Source organism: Macrobrachium nipponense, chromosome 21, assembly GCF_015104395.2.
Source record: "Macrobrachium nipponense isolate FS-2020 chromosome 21, ASM1510439v2, whole genome shotgun sequence".
In the NCBI taxonomy this organism is placed as follows: Eukaryota; Metazoa; Arthropoda; class Malacostraca; order Decapoda; family Palaemonidae; genus Macrobrachium; species Macrobrachium nipponense.
In genome coordinates, this window is record NC_087212.1 from 41,401,081 (window position 1) to 41,424,477 (window position 23,397).

General features: G+C 37.5%; 1 protein-coding gene across 3 annotated transcripts in view; it reads left to right on the plus strand.

Moving 5' to 3' along the window:
* LOC135197960 (reticulophagy regulator 3-like) overlaps window positions 1-23,397 on the plus strand; it is a 131,415-nt gene that overhangs the window by 21,997 nt on the left and 86,021 nt on the right. The gene's annotated exons all lie outside the window — the stretch shown is intronic.

The window sequence follows — 23,397 nt, forward strand, 5'->3', positions numbered from 1 at the left end:
CTGAAAAATAAATCTTAAGAAAAATTTTAAAAACCCATTACCTTACAGCCTCCACACACTCCATGTTACATTTTTGTTGATTCGACACTCCATGTTGCATATTTGTTGATTCGACACTCCATGTCCAAGGCATATATGCCACTTACAGCTTTTCTTCTCAACTTTCAAACTTCTTGCATAACTTAATTTTGTGGTCTATATATATATATATATATATATATAATATATTATATATATATATATATATTATATATATATATATTATATATATGTGTGTGTGTGTGTGTGTGTGTGTGTGTGTGTGTGTGTGTGTGTGTGTGATTAACACACAATCTCGTGTGGGACAGAAATTGATTCCTGACTCACTTCGGATCAGGCCCAGGTCGTTCAATTCGGTTGGTGGTAGCACTACTCTTGCCTTTAAGTTGAAGGACCTAGGTTCGATTCCGATGTTGGTGTATATATATATATATATATATATATATATATATATATATATATATATATATATATATGCAGTATCAGTTCCTCGCTGGACGAGTGGTTTTCGCGCTCGGCTGCCAATTCGGTGGTCCGAAGTTCGAATCCCGGCTCGGCCAACGCGGAATCAGAGGAATTTATTTCTGGTGATAGAAATTCATTTCTCGATATAGTGTGGATCGGATCCCACAATAAGCTGTAGGTCCCGTTGCTAGGTGACTAATTGGTTCCTAGCCACGTAAAAATCCTTCGGGTCAGCCCTAGGAGAGCTGTTAATCAGCTCAGTGGTCTGGTGTAAAACTAAGATATACTTAACTTTTAATAGCAGTATCCAGTCTGGTTTATGAAACGGTTAATATCTGGGTCGACAAACTGAAGTATTGAATTTGCAAGCACGCGAGTCGACTTCTTAGATAGTGTCGGAGAACTGTCAGAATTTCCGGGTCAGTGCCCTTATAGTAGTGACGGGGCAGTAAAATAAGTGTGTTGAATTATATATAAAACTAGCTATTATTTATATAGCAAGGACGTTATTGTGGTGTACGTTATAACCTTACAATATGGATCTGAGCTTTGTATACAGATTTTTATCGTGTTCAGTGTTCTCGCACTGCGTCTTATTTGCAAATTAGTGGTTGGCTTCTGTGGTTTTGGGTTTTGTCAATATGCTAGTCACGAAAGGTTTCTTTCTTCAGCTGGATCCCGTGAGTAATATTTCATACCAGTTTACCATAATTTCTGGGTTTTGTGATGAGAAATTTATAGCTGTGTAGGTGTCTTCGTTTAATGCAGGACATTTTCTGATTGTTAATACTTACTTTTATGGTTTTAACTGTACAAATTTAGGGTGGGTCTTATTATCAATCATATATAAATATATATGTGTGTGTGTATTTAATAATAGGACCTCAGTTAAACAGGAGGGGCTCGTTATTAATTGTATTAATGCACAGAATAATCGAGCAAGTGATAAAGTTTATTATGTATATATATATATATATATATATATATATAGTATATGTATATATATATATATATATATATATATATATATATATATATATATATATTATATATGTGTGTTGTGTGTGTAAGTATATTTTTTATTAATCTTAAGGCCATGTAGTGTACATACATGCATCCGTAGGTCGACCATGACTTTGGATCAAAAAAGAAAAACACGTGACCATAGGGTTTTGTTTTGAAATCAGTGTGATCATTTCTCTTGTTTATGTGTTATCGAGATAAACGGATAAGAAATTGGACGTTTGATACACATTTTGATAGAGTTGTTGTCACTACATTTACCCGAGCTACGTAAGTTTTATTGGCATATTTATTACTTGGTATTCAGTTCATTTCCTCATACTAATAATATTTGATATTTATAAACGGTGCGTGCAATTGGGATTATAAAAGAAGACTTCATATTTCTATACCGTTCATTATTTTCTTACATTTTTACTTTATATATAACTTAAAAGGTGGGAATTTTTACGGTTTCTAAGCTTCAGGACGTGTGAATAAAAATTGTACGTTTTAATTGTCAGTATCTTAAAAGTTTCTTTAGTTGAAAGTAGCCGGGACCTTACGCTGTTTTCCTGGTGAGAAAGTGTTCCGTCAACCGTGGATATTATCAGCCTAACCTATGGGCTTTCTAAGTAGATATTAGAATTTAGACTGGAATGGTATTTATCGTTTTGTTTTTGAACAACCTGCCAGTAAAATAACATAGACAGAATAATCTGCAGTTGGATGTTTGCTTATATGTATGCACGGCTAGATCACTTATAATTCATTAGTTGTGCAGAACACGAAAACGGTGAAAGTAAGTTTGATATTGTATTCTGCTCTCTCTCTCTCTCTCTCTCTCTCTCTCTCTCTCTCTCTCTCTCTCAAAGCGTCAAGTTGCAGTTTCTTGGAACACGACCAATAAATGTTGTACATTAAGTGAAGAATTCATAACCCAAACGTTTAATGGGTATTCTGGTTACCTTCGTGGATTCTAAAAGGACGTTATTCTTAGTTATTTTGTTTATTTTGTGGTATAATTCTGTTCTTAATTTATATTGAGGCTAATCGGATAATTTTTTTAGAAGCGATTATAATTTTTATGGCTGCCACAGTCGAGAATCGCTGTTTCAAGAAGGGTATGTCTTGCTGTTCTCCTCTTGGGGTGATGACAAACTCGGGCAAAATATATAATGTCAAATGATTCATGGAATGCAGGATATAGCTAGGAATATTAAACGTCTAATTTGAATATATTTTGTTTTTTTATTATTGTGGATTTTCCTCATCTCGTGCTCAATACAAGAATTATAATATTAGATTTTTTTATATTATGTTTGTAACTGAAAATCGGATATGGGCTTTGTGCTTACTGTTGTTTACCACCGAAAATCTGATATCGGCTTTGTTTTTTTTTTACTGTTGTTTACCACTGAAAATATGATATCGGCTTTGTGTTTACTGTTGTTTACCACTGAACATCTGATACTGGCTTTGTGTTTACTGTTGTTTACCACTGAAAATATGATATCGGCTTTGTTTTTTTTACTGTTGTTTACCACTGAAAATATGATATCGGCTTTGTTTTTTTTTACTGTTGTTTACCACTGAAAATATGATATCGGCATTGTGTTTACTGTTGTTTACCACTGAAAATCTGATATCGGCTTTGTGTTTACTGTTGTTTGTCACTGAAAATCTGATATTGGCTTTGTGTTTACTGTTGTTTACCTCTGAAAATCTGATATCGGATTTGTGTTTATTGTTGTTTACCACTGAAAATCTGATATCGGCTTTGTGTTTACTGTTGTTTACCACTGAAAGTCTGATATGGGCTTTGTGTTTTTTATATTCTCTTTCTTCCGTCTTACTTACCACCCTCTCTTAACAGTTGTCTCAGAGTGCAACTGGGAGGTTTTCCCTCTGGTTACACCTGCAAAACCTTTTGCTGTCACTCTGTTTCAGCCCTGAATGGCCTGACTGGTCCCAGCACTTGGACTTTGACCTGTATTTTATATTCCTATTCCAACACCAACGACAACTCTTTGGAATAATAATAATAATAATCATAATAATAATAATTATTATTATTATTATTTTTTTTTTTTTTTTTTTGGTGTATATTACAGTCCTCCAATTCGACTGGGTGGTATTTATAGTGTGGGGTTCCGGGTTGCATCCTGCCTCCTTAGGAGTCCATCACTTTTCTTACTATGTGCGCCGTTTCTAGGATCACACACTTCTGCATGAGTCCTGGAGCTACTTCAGCCTCTAGTTTTTCCAGATTCCTTTTCAAGGCTCTTGGGGTCGTGCCTAGTGTTCTATGATTATGGGTACAATTTCCACTGGCATATCCCATATCCTTCTTATTTCTATTTTCAGATCTTGATACTTATCCATTTTTTCCCTTTCTTTCTCTTCGACTCTGGTGTCTCATGGTATTGCGACATCAATGAGTGATACTTTCTTCTTGATTTTGTCAATCAACGTCACATCTGGTCTATTTGCACGTATCACCCTATCTGTTCTGATACCATAGTCCCAGAGGATCTTTGCCTGGTCGTTTTCTATCACTCCCTCAGATTGGTGCTCGTACCACTTACTACTGCAAGGTAACTGGTGTTTCTTGCACAGGCTCCAGTGGAGGGCTTTTGCCACTGAATCATGCCTCTTTTTGTACTGGTTCTATGCAAGTGCCGGACATTCGCTTGCTATGTGGTTTATGGTTTCAGTTTCATTTTTCGTATTGCACTTCCTACATGTGGGAGAGATGTTATTTCCTTCTATCGTTCTTTGGATATATCTGGTTCTTAGGGCCAGATCTTGTGCCGCTGTTATCATTCCTTCAGTTTCCTTCTTGAGCTCTCCTCTGTAACCATTGCCATGTGTCATCGCTGGCCAGTTCTTTAGTCTGTCTCATGTATTGTCCGTGCATTGGTTTGTTGTGCCATTCCTCTGTTCTGGTTGTCATTCTCCTGTCTCTGTATATTTGTGGGTCTTCGTCTACTTTTATCAGTCCTTCTTCCCATGCACTCTTTAGCCACTCGTCTTCACTGGTTTTCAGATATTGCCCCAGTGCTCTGTTCTCGAAGTTGACGCAGTCCTCTATGCTTAATAGTCCTCTCCCTCCTTCCTTTCGTGTTGTGTATAGTCTGTCCGTATTTGCTCTTGGGTGTAGTGCTTAGTGTATTGTCATATGTTTCCTAGTTTTCTGGTCTATGTTGCGGAGTTCTACCTTCGTCCATTCTACTATTCCTGCACTGTATCTGATTACTGACACTGCCCATGTGTTTATGGCAAAATTTTATCATATTTCCGGCGTTGAGTTTTGACTTGAGTATCGCCTTGAGTCTCTGCATATATTCTTTCCTGATCGTGTCCTTCATCTCTTGGTGTTTTATATCCCTTCCTTCCATTATTCCCAGGTATTTGTATCCCGTCTTATCTATGTGTTTGATGTTGTTCCCATCTGGTAGCTTTATCCATTCAGTCCTTGTTACTTTGTCCTTTTGTATTATTATTATTATTATTATTATATCTCCAATTCAGTCATGGAAATCACAACGACGACAACTCCCCGGAGTGATTGAGGCATCTAAGGTGTTTCCTCCTCCCGATACCAAACTCGTTTGAAATAAGATAGGTCATTACTTTCCACAGCTCAGCTTTTAGCCTTGGGCTTAGCGGTTTTGGGATTGCAGGCGTGGAACACCTTGGGTATTGTGTTCATGCAAAGCGAAATGATCTCCAGGAGTACCTCTGTACTGGTTCGTTTAATCATGAATGTTTAGGAGAACGCGTGACTAGGTATTTGACGGCTTCGAAAATGGAGAGAGAGAGAGAGAGAGAGAGAGAGAGAGAGAGAGAGAGAGAGAGAGAGAGAGAGAGAGAGATTAACAAAACGCCCATTCATTAGATATATTATTTTTTATTATAATTGCAGAAATATTTTATTTACTCTGTGGTGAATTGCAGCAAACTCTCTCTCTCTCTCTCTCTCTCTCTCTCTCTCTCTCTCTCTCTCTCTCTCTCCTCTCTCTCTCTCTCTCATCGTAACCGGAAATATTTTATTTTGCACTGTATTGAATTGGAACAACAATTTCTCTCTCTCTCTCTCTCTCTCTCTCTCTCTCTCTCTCTCTCTCATTGTAACCGAAATATTTTATTTGCACTGTTTATTTGAATTGGCAACAACGAATTTCTCTCTCTCCCCTCTCTCCCTCGTCTCTCTCTCTCTCTCTCTCTCTCTCTCTCTATCATACCAACGTTTCTAAACTTTCTCTGACCTGCTGCCCTTCTAGAAAGTAAGGGCCGATGGGATTCACATGACCCAGCAGAGTGATGCATTGTGGGAGGTTCGTTTAATCGTGAAAGTTGAGAAGAAAAGTGTTCTGTCTGTGTAAATTCGCCCGGGACAAAATTCTTGGTTCCTACCGAAGTTTTCCTGGTCCTGGATTATTTAATTAGTGGAATTTTTATATGGTTTTTCAACATTTAGTTTTAGTTCCTTTCTCTTGGGTTTAATATGCGTATTAAGATTGTACGGCAGTATGTATTTACTGGGATTTGAATATGAATTTTTTAAACTGAATTTAGCATTCTCCTGTTTTTAATGTGGGTATTTAGACTGGATGGTAGGTGTGGTGGATTCCTTTCTTTGTTTGCGATTTCTGGTATAATTAATTATGTGTATCAGTGCATGTTGAATTGACATTTTTCTGTGAAACTCGTCGTCATGAAATGTTACATTAATTTTGTTCTGCGAAACTCGCCGTTATAACATATTGCATTAATTTTGTTCTGCAAAACTCGTTATAACATGCTGCGTGAATTCTGGCAAAGGAAAACGTAACATGTTGCATTAACATTTTTCTATGAAAGTTTTCATAATAACATGTATTTAATTTTGTCTGTGCAATTCGCCATTATAACGTGTGGCTTTAACATTTTTCTGTCGTTATAACATGTTGCATTAATTTTGTTCATGCTGCCTTAACATTTTTCTGAGAAACTGGTCATATTTTGTGTCACTGTTGCTTTTTAGATTAATTTATTTATTTTAGAATGATTTCCCTTGACGTCTTTAAGGTGACAAGAAGCGTCTTCGTCTACTTTCACCTTTTAACGCACTGCTGCAATTAAGTTCATTTCTTCGTGGCATTTCAGTGTTAAAAGTGTCGCCCCAGGGCACGCTTGCCCTTCTCTTCGTGAACTGAAACTGGGTTGCTGTACCTCTGGAATACCCGAGGGTATGTCAGGTCTCGCTACCATAAAATAACCAAAGGTTTTGGTGGTAATTGCCGAGTGAACGTATAGCGCAGCCTGTACATATGCAGTCGCACATGTGGCGTTATTGTTACATAACGTAACTGGGGTCTTGTTTTCACGAGCAGCTCAGAAAAAGAGCTACATTTGCTTGCCACATTTTATATGTATACGGGTCGCGTGTATCCTGTCAGGTGGATGAGTCAGGTTGATATTCTCAAATGCAATGTATTTGTAGTGTCTTCTCAAGGGGGTGGTGGGGTGTTAGCCATTTCGAGTTGTCCAAGTTACATAATTTTGAAATCTCCAATAACTATCATATAGATCAGCCCTACACTATTAACTTCGTAACTTAGAGTCAGATTTTAACAAATTTGTATTTCTTCAGCTCGTTTAAGCAGTGATTTTAGCGTGCGATTCGGAAGTGTAAACAGAAACGGCGAAAATTACAACGCATGGAAAGATTGTAGTCACATTTTCGTTGTCTCCCGCGTTGAGAGAGAGAGAGAGAGAGAGAGAGAGAGTCATTTGGCAACTTCTCAAGCCGATGGTTTATAAACATTGGACGCTTTCGTTGGTGGTGCACCTGCCAACACTGTTGCGTCATTCCTTGGGATGTTCTCCCCGTTTATTGTTGTTGTTGATGTTTGGTCTGGAATGTTATGGTAAACAGAAAGACAGAAAACAAGCGTGGTATTTTTTTTCATCTAAAGACAAAGGTTACGCTATTGTTTTGTCTAGAGTGATTTGACAAACAAATAAAAAGACTCGCGTTTGTTTTCGTAGACATTTTATCGCAGACGCATTAGGTATTGTACTCCATTCTGATTTTGTATTTTTTCACCAGTTCACCTCTCACTTCCTTTACAATACGAACCCTGGCGGTCATACCGAAGGTATTGACAACTTGAATCAATATCGAATTCAGTTATAATCCATTTTTTTAATCCCGTCATCTATGTCACACTTGAAAGGATTTGTGTGTGTGTGTGTGTGCATGATGAGCACTTTCATCTGTGTATTTTTTAGAACCCCCTTTCCTTCCTCGCAAAAGAATGGTAGTCGAAGGAGGCCGCGTGTAAGTTTCTCCCTGTCTCCCTCCTTTTGAGATGGCAGTCAGCCGATGTTTGATGTTTGTTTTAGTTCGAGACGCGACGAGTAGCCAAGGTTGTGTTATGATTCAGTTGACTTCCTTTGAAACGGCTGGGTATTCGTTACCCAAGATAAGACCATAGATGCTTAATCAGCTTGGCCCGGCTGTTCCTCGCAGCATAAATATGTCTTTAAAATAGATATTGCGCAGTTAAGGACTTTGTCGTCCCCCCCCCCGCGGCTGTTTGCTGTGAGTGAAGACGGTGCTCCTGAAGATGCAATTTGTAGCACCAGCCTCCTGGTAAAGTCGCCCCCCCCCCCCCCCCCCCCCCCCCCTCTCATACTACGTGGCTCCGAGGGTCGAATGATATTAATGTGCGTTGCAGTATTCTTGAATCTCGTCAGGTTTAGTGCGTGTATCTCCCGAAACACGTTTTTCTGGTTCATTCGTCAAGTCCCTGAAACTAAAGTCGTGTTTTTCCAAGATAAACTCGCGCTTTGCCGAGACCTTAATGCGTAGATGTGCTTTCGTGAAGGATGGATTTTTTCCTTACTTGGCCTGTGCGTAGTCAGCCATAATTATGTTCTCTGAGAGAGAGAGAGAGAGAGAGAGAGAGAGCGCTAAGCTAACGGCATTGTTAACATTCGCAGATGAAGTTTACATATACAGGTTCTAAGAGAGAGAGAGAGAGAGAGAGATGTATGTAAGTGAAAAAGTTAAGCTAACGTTATATAAGCATTGTTATCATTCGTAGATGATGTTTACACATGCAAGTAGAGAGAGAGAGAGAGAGAGAGAGAGAGAATGTATCTAAAAAATTAAGCTATCGTTATGATAACATTGTTAATATTCGTAGATGATGTTTATACATCAAGTTCAGAGAGATAGAGATAGAGAGAGATCCAGTTTTTCGTCGAGAAACTATGTGATATGTAAAAAAAAAATAAGATACATATATATTTACACTTGTTCCGTGTTCCTTCCCATCTGTCGATGTTATATCATATGTATCACGGAGCGCTGTAATTCAGGGAATCATTTTAAATTTAAGCGGATGCATCTCGTGTTTTCATGATGTGCGGTTGTGTGGTAGAGCGTGAGGGAGCACACAAGTAGTCCTATTAATTTTAATGTCATTGTGGACGGAACGAGGTAAGAAATCCACCGTTGTTTTAGGGGCTATTACTGCCCTGGTACTCATAGGATATTAGTGTGGTCGTGTTTTAAAAGCGTATTTATGCCCCTCTAGTTTAAGGGTAGTAATTGTCTGATGCTGGTAATTCGGAGAGTTTAATACTTTAATACTCTTAGTGGAATAAAAAAAAAATCCACAGTTATGTATAAGTACAAACTTATTTAATATATCCATAAAGAGAGCTTTTGGGAATGTTGCTCGATTCCATTTTTCGAAGGGGAATTTGTTCTCCAAAGTTCTTTGTTTAGAATTATTTTTTTAGATATTACCCATAAACAATTGTGGATTTGTATCGTCATCAAGACTCAGGCTACGGTGAGTATTTTTTTTTAAATACTCTTAGTGTATGGGGATTAATTCTCAGATAATCAAAGGGTATTGACTCACAATCGTTTCAGAATAATTTATTTTAGCAATGGTTACTGTAGTGTTAACACCTTATTTTTGTTCATTTAGTAATAATTACATACTGCATCGAAGAGGATGGCATATAACCTTTTATACACACCCATAGTATTCTTGCTGCGCCATACACATCTTATCTCGTGCTCAACAGGAAATGTTCACGTTTACTGTTTATATTTATGTGTTCATTTTGAAGGTTTGCCTCAGATGTTTGTTGATTTGTGTTGTGTGGTTGAGCTGGTGAGTTTTAAGACTTCCGAATTCCATAAGTAGTTAATCAAGATTTAACTTATAATCGTGTGGTTTCTTGCTGTGATTTTGGTATTTTGAAATTAACTTTGACACATTGCCTCTCTCTCTCTCTCTCTCTCTCTCTCTCTCTCTCTCTCTCTCTCTCTCTCTCTCTCTCTCTCTCATATATATATATATATATATATATATATATATATATATATATGTGTGTGTGTGTGTGTGTGTGTGTGTGTGTGAGTAAATTCGTACTTAATAGTTTGTTTAAACGTCTGTAAATATATATATTTTTTAGCGCACTTCTGATTATGTCGACTATCTGCTATACCATGTCTTTGTGACAGTTTCGTGGACGTTTTATGAGAGCTCTTCATCAGTTGTCTTTTTTGTGCGTATGGCTCTACTTATATATATATTATATTAATATATTATATATATATATATATAATAAATATATCTATATATATATGTATATATTAGTTACCTACTGGAGGTCCCTTCTGATGCCAGCCAAGAATTATCTGTCAGGTTGGCGGGCCTTTTGCATGCAGCGGTGACTCATTTGCTAGCCTGCCTCATTAGATATGTCAGTCAATTCCTGCCGTGAAAAGACTTAGCTTTGATGCCATTACCCACCCCCAATCTCTCTCTCTCTCTCTCTCTCTCTCTCTCTCTCTCTCTCTAACAGATCTTCGTTTTACTGGTATTGCAAGATAGAACCATCACACGCGCGCATGGTGCTTACACGTGAGGTGGGCTTCTGCGCTGGAGAGAATGATAATACTTTTGTGTACCTGCATGAAGGAAGAAAATTATAGTCCTTTTAGTGGTCTGGGCTTATCCCAATTCCCTTGCTTTGAAAGAGAGAGAGAGAGAGAGAGAGAGAGAGAGAGAGAGAGAGAGAGAGAGAGAGAGGCTTATTGTCGTGCCTCTTTTGTACTCTGTTTTAGAGAGAAAGGGGTTTTGGGGACCATTATATTGTAACCTTTTGAATAGGTATGCTAAAGAAAATAATGATGTCGGCCGTTCAGAATTTTTTATATAAAATATTTGAATATTATGCCCGCTGATTATATACTCTATCCTTTTTTCGTGTGTGTGTGTTTGTGTTGGCTTGTGGATAAGGGAACATCGTTGTAAAGATGTGTACCTTTGAAACATTCTAGCAGTACTGTTCCTACCTTGGTAAAGGCCAAGTCAGTAGATTTCGTTAACAAGCCGTATTTATGGCGGTGCCATGATCGTTTTGATACATGCTAAATTGTCTTTGTGATCTTTAAAAAAAAAAAAAAAAAATCTTATACTGTGAAATGTGGAATAGTTTGCCTAGTGGAGTCGTGGAATCTTCTTATATCCACATACTAAAGCGAGGAGCAAATTCATTTCTGCTCTCTCTTGCTGACGTTTCCTGAATGTCATGTGTATTTGTTTTTATTTCTATTCCATCTTACATATTCATTAATTTTTCGTATAACTAGTTTCTTTCTGCGTGTTGATTTCCATTTGGAGCCCTTTTACTAGTAAAGTCTGTTGTCTGTCCACTAGGTTTTTTAACTAAAGATGTAAAGATGTCTGACTAGTAGGGTTTTCAACTAAAGATTTAAAGATATTGTCTGTCCAGTAGGGTTTTCAACTAAAGATTTCAAGAAAGAAATGATTGTCACCTTAGCATATCCCAGAGTAGAGGCATTATCGAATGAAAAAAACTTATGCTGTTTTTATCGTTAAAACGACTTATGGATACTTAATTATATAAATGACTGGTATTAATTCAAATGATTACCCTTGCCAGGGAGTTGGCTCCAGTTCAGGAGCATTTCTTTATCAGGGAAAACCAGTTCTCTCCACCTTACCGGCAGAAATACCTTCTTATCGCCCGACCTCTAAATTGGTTGTTTCTGTCATTTCTTTTCCTCGTGGGAATTCTTGGATCATAGTGATTCACGTTTGTATTTGCCGCAAAACAGAGTGGTTCCAGGCAGGCTGACCCCATGTGACTGATGTTATTTAGAGAGAGAGAGAGAGAGAGAGAGAGAGAGACTTGAATACTCAAGTTTTGAGGCTAGAGAATTTACATTTTTTTTTTCTTGTCTTCCCCCCTGTTATTTAGATTTATCCGGACTTGGTATTATCGTGTTCAGCTATGTGTGAAATATCGCCGAAACTCTCATGCTGCTGATTGTCTGATGCTGTTTTTTTTTCTTTCATTGTATCTACTAAGGTATTTTTTACACGAAAAGGCAATATTTCCCTGTTACTAATTCTACTATTTTGATGTGGCATTGCTTTTAGTATTCCTGTTTCGTTCTAACGGCAATATTTCGTCACACACACACACACACACACACACACACACACACACACACAAACACAAACAGAGAGAGAGAGAGAGAGAGAGAGAGAGAGAGAGAGAGAGAGCCTCCTTTGGGGACTCCCAGACAGTGTGCGGACGAATTATTAGGTTATCATTATAATGCAGACCGAAGCTTCGATCCACGACCATTGAGCATTTTATGGCTTAATACCTTAAGTCTTAACTCATGCCTGGAGGAGACTTTTCCTAAAAGCATCATATGTGTCCTGTATTGATTCTGTCTACTCTTGTGTTTTGTGTCAGATTGCCATTGTTTTCTCTCCTCGAGGGACTATTGTGTGTATATCGAAAGGATTTCCAGCCTCTTCCCTTAAGGGCACTGAGTATGACTTCAAATGATGTCGGGGTTCCTTTTGTATTTTATAGGAGAACTGCATTGGTGCTCTGTGTGTGTTTGATTCTCTCTCCTCTGTAGGGTCCCTGTAGCGTCCCTCCGGCCCCTAGCTGCAACCTTTCTCATTTCTTCTACTGTACCTCCGTTCATATTCTCTTTCTTCCATTTGGCTTTCCACCCTCACTAAAGATTGTTTCTTTGTGCAGCTGCGAGGTTTTCTTCCTGTTACACCTTTCAAACCTTATTGACTCTCCATTTCCCTTTCAGCGCTGAATGACCTCATAGGTACCAACGCTTGGCCTTTGGCCCTAAGTTCGATGTTGTTATCTACGCTTTTATTTGGTCAAAAACTCGAGGCAGGGGAATTTAGCACTTTATCTGATCCCTTTGGTATGCAGAAGATCCTCCAGTTGATTGATGCTTACACGAGGCCTGCCATTCGCTGTGTCGTTCCTTCCCCTGATGAATTTTATCCTGTGTCTTATCTTGCTTTCTGTTCAAGTCCTTTGTGTCTTATGACTCCTGTGATTAGTCTTTTGCGCATCTGGGATTTCAAAGCGCCTGATGTCAGTGCTGATGATTACTCTATCGCGTGATCTCTCTCTCTCTCTCTCTCTCTCTCTCAGGAGTCTTGATGCTCTGTCGTTTGGGGGGCTTTTGTACACAATTGGTGTTGTGGAGGCATCTGGTAATTCCAAAAAGTAGCTGGTAACAAAAAGCTAAGTTACATAATGATAGTCATTTTAATGAGGTAATGATATTACAAACAGTATGGGGTTGCCTGATTTATCCATAGAATCATTGTCTAGGATTGTTTATGATTGTTGAAGCAATACGACTTGAACAGTAGCTGTGGAAGTTGAATTAATTTCGTAGAAGACTTGTTATTGAAGTTGATTTATATTATTAAAAGATTTTCCGTTACAAAAAACGTACCTAATTAAAGATCTGCCATGAGAAGTTACTTGAATTAGTGGAGGATTTCCAAGAATAGTTTGGTATGAGAACACTTGCAGGTAGGATTAATCTGTAATATTAGAAGACATGCTGTTAAAACTGCAGCCATTTGGGCGTAACTGTTAGCATAAGTCATGCGCTTTGAATGCTTTTCTGTATTAGTATCTGACGCTTAGAATTAACTTGAATTAGTTGGTGACTGGCTGTCAGTATTAACCTCACGTTTGATTTGGGCTAAGAAGGAAGTTGCCCAAAAGGAGAGAATCAGACATGATCACTTGCATCCTGCCACTTCTCTTGAATGATAATCACGCATCCGAAATAAGGGTAACGCTAGATGTGCTAAGACCCTTTCGTCAATTCCGTTTATAAATGGGGTAGTGCCGTCAGTATTGTAGGTATTACTTAAGGTTCTCTGCAGCATCCCTTCGACCCCTAGCTGCAACTCCTTTCACTCCTTTTACTGCACCTCCGTTCCTATTATCTCTCTTCCGTCTACTTTGCACCCTCTTTTAACAATTGTTTCATAGTGCAACTGCGAGGTTTTCCTCGTGTTACACCTTTGCAATCGTTCTCAATTTTCCTTTCACCTCATAGGTCCCTTCCTCCTAAATCGTATATTCTATTCTATTCTATCATCGTCTCCAACGATGCAGAACGTTAAGAGGCTCAGTGAAATTACACCACTCATGATTTATTGAGCTTTACCTTTCTCTAATCTCCACTCAACTCCAGCCTCTCTTCTAGTTCTCTAATGTTATCTTGTTCTTTTGTGTGTACCGTGTCTTCATTACGGATCTTTTCTAAGGAGTTACCCCAACCCCAAGGGTTTTCAAGGGTCGTTATTTAATACTAATATTTCTTGGAGTCATTATCTTTATTATGTTTACAGTCTGTTATTTATGTTTTTTTACGGTAATCCCCAACGGTCTTGTACCAAAGACTCGCTAAAGTGGGATACATACCGGGTTAAAATCATTGGAGGTCATTATCTAGAGAAGATGCTTCATTACATCTGTTTTTCTTAGATTTCAAACTGCTGATCTGTTTATCCTTTGGTCAGCCATCAGTTTTCGAAGGTCTCACGGATTTATAGACGTCGCTTTTAGTTTTCTGAAAAGAAAACTATTGTGTCCGCATTTATTCTGTCCGCCCTCAGGTCATAAAAACCACCAAGTTGCAGCCCTCTAGCATCAGTAGTTTTCATTTTGTTTAAGGTCGAAGTTAGCCATAATCGTGCATCTGGCAACGATAATGACCTGGCCACTACCGGGCCTTGTTGAAGTTTCATTGGCCGCGGTCCATACAGCATTATACGGAGACCACTGAAAGATAGATCTATTTTCGGTGGCCTTGGTCATACGATGTACAAAAGCTTCTTCGGCGCAGTTTTACTTGTTTACTATTATTTCCAATTCTCTTACTTGCGCTTTTTGTGGCAGGATGCCAGATAACAAAGTCAAGCATTGATCTCTGTTATCTTTCTCATTGTACGTTTAATCTTTCAGTTGCGAACAGTATTTTCCTCACGCTTTGTTCTTCCACTGATTGATCTTCGCAACATGCCCCTAATCAGTCAGTTGCTCTCTCTCTCTCTCTCTCTCTCTCTCTCTCTCTCTCTCTCTCTCTCTCTCAGCAAGTATCTTTAGCAGCATTTTGTTCTATATTTTCACGTTTTAGAATCGTCCATTGAGATACGTTAACCAGTCAATCTTGTGTTGGCCTCATCTCTCTCTCTCTCTCTCTCTCTCTCTCTCTCTCTCTCTCTCTCTCATCAGTAGCTTTAGCAGCATTTTCTTCCATATTTTCAATCTAGGATCATCCATTGAGATACTTCAACTAGCCAATCTTGTGTTGGCCTCTCTCTCTCTCTCTCTCTCTCTCTCTCTCTCTCTCTCTCTCTCTCTCTCTCTCTCTCTCTCTCTCTCTAATCTAGCCATCGTGGTGTTTATCACCTCATATTTAATTCGTGCTTAAGCCGCGAAAACGTAGCATTGCAGCTGCATTGGCCCTTGCAATCTTGCTGCCTTTTGGGATGATATATCAATATTTGAATGCAGCCGTTTTGATAGCACGTGGGTTGATCTATTCTAGGCTGTTGATTGGATGCGAGTATGGGTCTCTTTGTGTTTCTTTGTCTGGGAGCATCGTTTTTTTTTCACCTTACAATTCCGGGGTAGAGCGAATTGGATATTAAAGGACATTTGTAGCTTAATGCATGTATATGAATCACGGTGATGTGATAAAGATTCATATAATATATATATATGTGTGTGTGTGTGTGTAATTTACTGTTGGTTGTCGCAACTTTTTCCCATTCCATTTATGTTTCATCGTTCATTTTTTTTTATTTGGATCTCGCTGGCTTTCATGTGAGAATAATGTCATGAACGCCCACGTCCAGCAATTTCGTGCATTTAAAGGTCTTTTATTTACGATTCGCTCCGAGATTGTTAGTTAATCATTCCATTTAGAAATATTCAAAGGACATTCCAATTTAGCTTCCATCTATTATCGTGGACGATGTAAAGCTGTTTGGCTCCTCAGTGTGTGGCTGGATTTAACCACAGGTTATTGAAGGTTGGTGATGTCAAATAGATTTTGGTGTGTATGGCCTATCAAAACTGGTCGAAAGTTTGCACTGTCCGTCATCAACGGCACATTTTTAAACTGTAATGGCGTCCACAAAAGCAAGAGTTCGAGGTATAAGATTATTGGTGTAATTCACGAACTGTTTTCTAGCCATCTTTTCTCTTCGATGAAATCATGTCTCGAAAATTTCCGTGAATTATAATCCTTCCTTCTAACTGGGGATTTTTTGTCATTCATTTCCACCTAAGATATATTGAGACAGATGGATGTCTTTCATTTACCTTTTAATACCACTCATGATGTCCTTTGGACTCTTTAATATGCACTCGTTTCCAAGGTCATGAGGTGCAACTGATATAATGCACCAAAATTCTGATGTGTACTTATACAATTATATATATATATATATATATATATATATATATATATATATATATATATATATATATAATTGTATAAGTACACATCAGAATTATGGTGCATTATATCAGTTGCACCTCATGACCTTGAAAAGGCTGTATATAACCTTTCTGGCGCAAAAATCTAAAAGTCCCGCAAATTATTCACAGTAGACTGTTATAAGCATGACCTTGATTCAAAAGGTCTTGAACTGGAGTCAGACGTGAAGCTTAGTAATGATTCTTCTAGGCTAGTGATGCTCGAACATCAGTCATGATGACCAGTCTGGTCACAGATTAGAAGTCGCTCTGCCGTTGTATTTTGCTAATGGAGTGAAGTCAGCAGTATGAAAGGACTTACGCAGCTTATGTCTGGTTTAATTAACAAGTAAAGGTACGAGGTTTTCCTTTTTTAAAACAAGTAACTAATTTAATTTCAAAATCTGACTGACGATTAGTAGTACATCCAACTGATTGATTAGTTTTTTGAGGATATACTAATACCGTTTCAGTCGGCACTTTAGTAAAAAAACAAATGAGCAACAACACTTACCAAGAGTCGAGATTCATCGTGATGTCATTTAATTTAACCATTAGATCTAATGTATTGATTAGATGGATGTCTGAAATGGCTCTTGACGGTGTTGATACCCATTTTGTAAGCTATTTGGAAAGTTTATTGGGAAAGGAGCCTACGTTGCAAATTATAGGTTATCTTTAAGCGTTTTAAACAAGCCGTATAAAAATGAACGACGGAGAATTAGTCAAAAAAAAAAAAAAAAAAAACGGAGTAACAAGGGTATCAATGTTAAGTTTTGAGGTGGTTTGGTCATGTGGAAAGTACTGAGAATGAGAGGCTGAGGAAATGATTGCATATTTTGAAAGTGTTAACGAGGGAGATAGAGAAGATAAAGTAGGAAGCTCGTGACAGATGGCTCATAAGAGGTACTTGAGACGAATGTCATTGTGATATCCAGGAAGTCCCCAAGTACTTTTAAGATGCAGGTGAACTCTTCAGTGTACATGTGTGTAGAAAGTCCTGTCTGCTGATTGTGGCCTGTCTTTGTAGCTGTATGATTTAATTAATGTGGTTTTTGAAGTGATCTGCACATGTGGTTCATCTAAACACATTTTATATACATATACACACACACACACACACATATATATATATATATATATATATATATATATATATATATGTATATATATATATATGTATATATATTGTATGTATATATGGTAAGCATAACAAGCCCTTTTTTAAAACAAGCTTTCAAGGCCTAAGTTTTATATGGCTACGGGACGATGGGGACAGTTAGTCCTGTAAAGCTAGTAACTTTCGTGAATAAAATCTCTGGTAGAGACCATCCTGTAATATTTTGTATGAATGCGCAGTTTAATAAATATAGGTATACTTATATATATTACTGACTTGCATAGAAATCGAAACCAGGTTACACACACACACATATATATATATATATATATATATATGTGTGTGTATGTGTGTGTGTGAATTTTTATAACGTCACCGTGATTCATATACATGCAATAAACTGCAAGTGACCTTTAATATACAGTTAGCTCTACCTCGGAATTAATATATTTGCATATATGTTAACCGAAGGGGAAATTTTTTTAGTTGATGTTAATTTCGTCCTCTCGTGGATTCGAACCATCGGACAGAGGAGAAATCAGGACTTCAGCGACATTACCGACTCGGCCAACAAGTCGGTTATGTCACTGAAGTCCCGATTTCTGTCCGCTGGCTCGAATCCACGAGAGGACGAAATTATCATCAATCAAAAAATTTCCCCTTCGGTTAACATATATGCAAATATATTAATTCTGAGGTAGGGCGAATTGGATGTTGAAGGACATTTGTAGCTAAATGCATATATATTATTATTATATATATATATATCTATATATATATCAATTTATAATTTTTGAGTGTGTGACTGATAAGCGAGACGACACAAAAAAAAGATGTACGGCCAGCGTTTTCGAAGCCAGATCAGGCAAACGTGAACCCATTTCGCTCTCCGTTGCTTATCTTGAGGTCTAACTGACGCTGACCAAGTAGCCTACATCTTTGCATTGTGAACGAACCTCGCCTGATTTGTATTATCTAATCGCCTCCGTGTGAACAGAGAAAGTCGCTTTCTGTATCAGCTGCTAATATCTTGGTGTAGAATAAACTGAAGCGACCGCAAATTCTGATGAGGATTTTGTGATGTTGGCGATTAAATGATCCCTTAATTACTTTTAGTTTTTTCATGTTTTGAGATTATATATATATATATATATTATATAGATACATATATATATATAATCTAATTTAATCTATTAATATATTATAATATACTATTATACGTATACCCCATTACACCATACACACATATATATCAATGTAGCACGAAGGAATACGTACACTTGAAAATATCCTTAAAACCACGGTAGAAGGGGTAAGGGAAACAGGGACTAGGAACAAGTACATACTTTCGTAGTATATTCTACTACTTGATCCCCTTTCCTTATCTCTTTTGCTTAAAGGACATGCCCGCCCAGATTAATAAAGTCTAACTCCGTCTCCTCTTTCACAGTTTGTACACAAAGGCCTGTCAGCTTCTTTTATATTCAGTCTGAACTTGAAAATGTGGAATATACTACGAAAGTACTTGTTCCAAGTCCCTGTACGTGTGTGTAAATGAGCAGAAATTAGACCCAGAAATATTTCTCTACCTTTTACAAATAAAATGTTCCTCAAGCCTAAAGCAAGCACGAAAAATTCAAAATTACTTTGCATATTATGAAACAGGTATAAATATTTTTTATATTTAGTTTATTATTGTAGATGCCTGTATTACGGTAAAAAAAGGTGACGAATAAGGTTTTCATATGACTGTTGATTTAAAAACTGTAGTTTTTTTTTCTTCTTATACATTGTTTATGCAGAGTTAGTTTTCATGGAAGGTTACTTATTTTGATGTCATGTTGAAGCTGAATGGTTTTGGTTATTATTAAAAGTAATCTTGTTAAAAATCAAAACGAAAAATGAAACAACGAAAAATTCTAGTATTTACCGTAAAAAATTATTATTTATTTTACACCGCAAACCCACGATGATTTGCTCACCCATTGATGTAAAGTTTATTTGTATTAATTATTTCAGCCATTGCACAGTGAGTATTTATTGCCATTTTTTACTGAAAGGCACTATTTTTAATGTGATATATATATATTTTTAATTACACTGAATAGCATCATTTGTAACTGCGTTGACGCCAGTTTGGCACATTTATTCCTATTGTTTAACAGCGACATATTCACGTCACACAGTTTCCTCCACCTCTTGAATAATAACACGCACATTTCCTAAATTTGTTTCTCAGGGAAGGGAACATAACTTTAGCAAAGGAGGTAGAGGCGCATCTATATACTCTGACTGAAAAATAGCTTTCTTTTATTTGACTGAAAAATAGCTTTCTTTTATTTCACTGTATTATAGGGATGTTTGGCCCTGTTCCTGATAATCATATTCTGAAGTCATAGGGTAATATTATATGTAACCCTGGGAGGACAGAGAGAGAGAGAGAGAGAGAGAGAGAGAGAGAGAGAGAGAGAGAGAGAGAGAGAGAGAGAGAGAGAGAGAGAGAGAGAGAGAGTTGAGACTGCTATAAAATAATTGATTAAGTTGTAAAGGGCATCCGTTGTTCTAGAAGTAAGCAGTGGACCCTGCCACGCTATTTAAATGCGGTACCTGCAGTGCGAGAAAGAAAACCGTACCCTTCCTATTTGGAAATTTCAAAATATTTACCGATAGAATATAGTTTGGTTGTACGATAACGACCTGTCCTATTTTTTTATATATATTTTTCCACATTTCGTATCTTTCCCTTTATATGTTGAAAATGCTGCTTAGCTCACTATGTTAATTCCTGGAGTATTGCATTACCGATTATCGGTCAAGTAATTGTATGCTATTAGATGCAGTCAGACTTCGCTTATTAGCGTCTCCCTCTATTAATGTTGATAAAGGCATCAGATCCACCACGATCAAAAGCAATGAGGCACAAAACAATGAGAGGTATAATTATCACCAACTTCCCCTCGTGAGAAAGGAGGTTAGCTTCTGTTTGTAAACAAGGTGTTAGGATTCGTTGCCCTTGATAAACCACTCGGGAGGGGGGACTGACGCATCGTCCTCTTATCTCGGATTAATTAGGAGTATTTATTGGCATAGAATTTCATATCAGAAACTGTATCAGTCGATATGTTTGGAAGCTGAGCTTTGTGGATATGATAAGCAAATGCGTCGTTTCGTAGGGGTAAGTCACATGGAAAGGTATTTCTTCCTCCCATGTGCGATCCTTCTCCCCCTCCCCTCTCTCTCTCTCTCTCTCTCTCTCTCTCTCTCTCTCTCTCCTCTCCTTGTATGTGTAAACGTCATCTACGAAAGTTAAGAATGCCTTATTTAATGTTAGTTTAACTTTTTTACATGCACAACTCTCTCTCTCTCTCTCCATCTCTCTCACACATCGTCTCTCTATCTTCTCTCTCTCGCTCTGTAATGGTAAACGGTCATCTACGAAAGTTAAGAATGCCTTATTTAATGTTAGTTTAACTTTTTTACATGCACAACTCTCTCTCTCTCTCTCTCTCTCTCTCTCTCTCTCTCTCTCTCTCTCTCTCTCTGGGAGACACAAGTTAATAATGGGAATGCAGGTTCCTTGAGCTCTGCTTTTCTGATGATATGGGCACCATTGTGTTTCGTCATGTTCCTTTTGTCGGGTGCGACGTCTGGGACCCTTTTTTTTTTTCTTCCTCCATTGGAGATAGAAATTGTCTCTGTCACTTGTTATCTTATCAGAACTCCCAGCTGAGAGAGATGTCGATTGGGTCAAGTGAGTGAGAGAGACTTTGTAAAACATTTTTATTTTTTTTTTATTTTTTACTTTTTTTATTTTTTATATTTTAGCTTCTGAATTTTTTTCGGGGGTGTTGCATTTAGCTGTCACTGTTGTTCACGTGTTTTTAAATATTTTCTATTATTCATTCTCTTGAATTTGTCATATTTTTTAAAAATATATTTTGCTCTAATGAACTGATCTATGGAGCTAAGAATTTTAATTTTCAATAAATTAATTGATGATGAGTTATCAGGCATTAACCATTTTCGGTTCCCAAGTAATCGAGATTGTTTTACCTTGGTGTTAATGATCTTAAGTATAAGTAATGCGTGCTTCTCTTGCACATAAATAGTGCCCTCAGCCTACCATACCTCCTTTTTACTGTACCTCCTTTCATATTCTCTTTCTGTTGTCATCCGTATAACTCTCTCCTAACAATTTATTCATAGTGTAGCTGCGAGGTTTTCCCCCTGTTACCCCTTTCAAATCTTTCTACTCTCAATTTTTGTTTCGGCGCTGAATGACATCATAGGTCCCAGCGCTTGGCCCTGGTCCTTACTACACATCTGGCTATATATAATAATAATAATAATAATAATAATAATTATCTTTACTTTCGGCACGAGGGATATACATGGAATATAGAAAGTAGAGACATTAAATAAAAACACACAAACAAAATACACGTGTTAAAGTTATTGAAATGATAATTGGTAATATCCACACAATTGCTGAAGTAGTAATAAAAAATATATTGTTGGTAGTGATAGTATTATTATTGAGAATAATAGTAAAAAGATTAACAAAAATTATGAAATAAGAAGGGCAGGCATAGTAAAACGGAGGTGATAAAAGAGAGAGCCACGATTGCGAGGGTATGGGCATGTGTTGAGGATGGATGACGAGGAGGGAGTGAAAAGGGCTTGGGAGGAACCTGTTAGAGGAAGAAGATCGAGAGGGAGACAGAGAATTGGATAGCGAGATAAAGTGAAGGAAGATATGGAGAGAAGAGGTTTGGTGGAGGATGATGCCTTTGATAGAAGGCAGTGGATGGAGAAGGCGCATCAGGCAACCGACCCCTTAATGTTGGGATAACGGTGGGAAAGAAGAAGAGTAAAAATATTAACAAAAAGAATATTTAAAAAAAGATAACAATTGTGAGCAGATTGCCTACAAAGTAATTTAAATATCATCTAACTCTTGATCTCGTCCTTGGTCCGTTGTGTACGTCCACGTGGTCCTCTGGTAATCCTTTGCCTTGTTTCATCCCGGGGATTTTCAGTAATCCTCTCGCAGTCATTAAGATGCAGTGCTCAGTCTGGCTTTTTTTTTTTTTTTTTTTTTTTTTTTTTACGCGATCTCGTAAGCTTGCCTCTATTTAGATTTGTTGTTTATGCTGCTCAAGGTTTTTTATTTCAGAAATTGTTGTTGCAGTGGGTTAAATGTCCCTTTGGTAAATCTGCCTTTTATATATATATATATATATATATATATATATATATATATATATATATATATATATATACACTACACACACACACACACACACACACACACATATATATATATATATATATATATATCTGTGTATTTTTTATCTCAAGAGTTTACAGCCAGTACACTCATACTGTCATGTATGTTTTTATTGTTCCCGTCTAAGCAAATTCAAATTTCTCCCGTTGTCTCCCCCCACGTAGTATAGGTCACCCTCTCCACACACGGGCCCTTTCTTCCTGAATATTTAGTGTACGTGTGTGTGTGTGTGTGTCTACTTCGGACACTGTATATGCGGTTTGTTTCTTGATTGCCATTTCGTACCTCGAGATAAAGATGATCGAAGCAAATATGATTTCCTATGGTGTCCGGATGCTGGGAACTGTGACTCTCATCTCCAGTAAACTGCGACAGTATATATCCGATTCGTATGTGTTTTACCTCTGATGGTAGCTTTGACTTTTATATTTTTCATGCTGTGCAGTTGGTATTCCACTTTTTGGATTCTTAAAATTTTTTTTTTATAGATGAGGTTGGTAGCCCATGCTCCTCTCCACTTCCTGAAACCATGACATTATAATTATGTTTTTTTTTCCCTTCATTTTGTATATGTTACCTCTGACATTACACATTT